Raw genomic sequence first — 3,020 nt, forward strand, 5'->3', positions numbered from 1 at the left:
GCATTGTTTTCTTTTTATCGGATGGATAATTATAATTCTCACTCCCATAGTTATGATAACCCCAACACTCACATACTGTTTTGTTAATCCATGGGGTGTAATTGTTTTCCCACATATGATCACGTAAGGACTTCTTAACCAGTGGATCTTTATATTCCAATCGGTTCTCAATGATAGTTTCAGAAAAATTTTGAGACATAGGTTGAATTCTTTCATCATCATCCCAATATATGTTATTCTTCTCAGCATACTGACGTTCCCACTCGTGCATATACATGGTGAAACCCTAACTCTAAATCTAATTTGGAAAAAAGAAAAAAAGAAAAGAAAAGATCCTACAGCAATATGGAAAGTAAGTAGAGGAGAAGTTAGAAGGAAGTTACCAAGTTAGAAATTCCTATATTAAGATCCTGCAAAAGAAAATAAAAGAAATTAGTTCCTAAAAATAGAAATTCTAAAGTTAGAAAATTCTAAGATGGAAATACAAAGTTAGTTTCTAAAAAAAGGAAAGTTTCCTAAACCTAGAATTAGAAAGTTTCTAAAAATAAAGGAAAAATGAGTTAGTTTCTAAAATTAAGAAGAGTTTCTAAAAAGGAAAATAACTAACCTAGTTTCTAAAAACAAAAGAGGAAAGTTCTAAACCTAAAGTTAGAAAGTTCTAAATTAGAAATCCTAATCCTAAAATAGAAAGTAATGATAATTTCTAAAAGGGAAAAAAAATTCTAAAAAAAATGAAAGCCTAGAAATAGAATTTTTTTTTAAAAAAAATAAATAAATAATAGAAAGTTAGTTTCTAAAAAGGAAACCTAGAATAAGAAAGTTTCTAAAACTAAAATCCTAATTCTAAAAATAGAAAAGTAGAGAAATTAGAAAGGGATTACTAAATTAGAAGTTTATGTCAGAATCTTACAAAACAGGAAAACAAATTAGTTTCTAAAAACAGAAAAAAATTCTAACCTAAAATTAGAAAATCTTAATCTTAAACTAATCCTAAAACTAGTTAATCTCAGAAAAATGTAACCGTCAATCCCTGGCAACGGCGCTAAAAACTTGTTTAATCCCCAAGTATAGGGTTGTGATGTAGTAATAAACTCGGTAAGACCGAGGTCGAATCCCAAGGGACTGATACTTGTACGTTATTTGAAATTAAATAGAACTAGAACTAGAATGAGATGAAATCTAAATCGAGTGTAAGTTGAGGAATAATGATGAAATAGTTATCTAAAACTTAAAGAATTCAAGGAAAGGAAACTAGGGTGTCAAGGATCCACTTGTAGAGATCAGGGAAATCTTATGCCTACTTCAAGAACTCAACTGGACTTAGAGTCTCATCTTCATCCAGTTGAAGAATGTAACCATGAAAATCAAAACTGAAATTCTTTTGATATAGTTTTCAAGAGATGAAAGGTATATGAATTATAATGGATTCCATCACCAAACCATACCCAGGAGACAAGGTAAACAACAAAATTAAACTAATTACCAACCAATCAACATGCTGTGAAGGTTAGGAAGGGTACCGTCATCCAACCATGCCCAGGAGATGATGGTGAACAACAGGGCTTCCTGACGTCATAAACATAAAAAAGGGAAAGGAAATACTCAGAGCCATCACAGACCCATTGTAATTTTTGTCACAATAGACCATTAAAAACTCAAAATATTCTCATAATAAAATTAAATCAAAATCCATTCAATCTAAACAAAAGGCATACGAATAAATTCTCTCATCACGCTACAAGCTTCACCTCTTAGCCCTAGCTAAGAGGTTTAGCCAACCATGATTAGGCTAAATCCCTTAACAAAAACAATAAAATAAAAATAAAAGGAAAAAACTACAAACTCTACTCTCCCTCTTGTGCACGTCCAGCCCCAAGCCGCCATCCCCCCTGACGTTCTCTCTCTCTCTTTTATAGACAGCCAAGAGGTCGGCTGTTTGCATAGCCGGTGGATATCTTTACGCAGAGAACCTTCTGGACTTTTCTTACGCAAGTCGTTCTCGCGTTGAACCTGATCTTCGCACACAAGTGTGTTTTAATGAAAGGACGGATTCCCTACGGTCGTTTTTGAATGATATAGAAGATGAACGGCCTGGATCAGCCATCTGATCGGTGATGGTGGCTCACCTGGATCGACCGCAGCTCTGTTGTGAAACAGAGCTTGCGCGTCCTGCATTGTGAACTTCGGTGGGCCCCATGTGTGAAGTTATCTACGGAATCCACCCCGTCCACCAGTTTCTTCTTGAAAACCCCATCGAGAATGGACGGTTCTTGACTAATTTCGGTGTGACCCACGTGGTTTTCTACGCTGCCGTCCGTCTTACGTTTGGACAGTTGAAATCCGATCCACGCTATTTTCTAAAATTCTGTCACTTAGGATTGAATCATATGGATTTTATAAATCTAATGGACGGTCCAGATCTTCACTTTACATGATGAGTGGGGCCCACTGGGCAGACCCGACGTCGGACAACGTAAATGCTGTTGCGTTTTCTAATTTGGAAGGAGTCGGTCAGCGTGCGCTGACCGACTATGGTTGTAATGGTGCACGGCTGGTGCACGTGTACACCTTGCACACGCATTGTACATGTGGGTCCCAAGGAGATGTTTGTGAGACATCTGCTCTGTCCATCCGCTTTCCTATTGAATATAAGGGGTTGAGACCAACTTTGTGGCATATCCAGATATTAGGTGGACCCCAATTCAGGATTTTAGGGGCTGATCTGTCCATTTGGCCATTTATGCAAGGATCCAATGGCTGAAATTTGACGTTTACGGTTAATTTATGGTCCTCAGGCCATATATGAAGTCTTGAGCCGAACGGATGGCGAGAACCCTATGATCTTACATTCAGGACATTTTTCAGGCCTCTTTAACATGAACAGCTTGACTTTCTTGGATTCCTGGCGTATAAACTCTTTAATCTCGGTCCCTGGAGTCCGGTCCATTGCCTTGGTGCTGCTTGAGCATTAAGTCTATGTTTTTTGCATCCTTTTTCGGTCCAAGCTTGCAAATATACCT

At 37.3% G+C, this 3,020-nt stretch overlaps 1 long non-coding RNA gene across 1 annotated transcript; it reads left to right on the forward strand.

The window, feature by feature from the left end:
- The first annotated feature begins 325 nt into the window (after positions 1 to 325).
- On the forward strand, positions 326 to 751 carry LOC131247300 (uncharacterized). Its single transcript, XR_009171615.1, has 2 exons — positions 326 to 510; positions 582 to 751. It is a non-coding gene; the product is annotated as an uncharacterized LOC131247300 (long non-coding RNA).
- The last annotated feature ends 2,269 nt before the right edge of the window (positions 752 to 3,020 follow it).

Source organism: Magnolia sinica, chromosome 5, assembly GCF_029962835.1.
Source record: "Magnolia sinica isolate HGM2019 chromosome 5, MsV1, whole genome shotgun sequence".
NCBI lineage: Eukaryota > Viridiplantae > Streptophyta > Magnoliopsida > Magnoliales > Magnoliaceae > Magnolia > Magnolia sinica.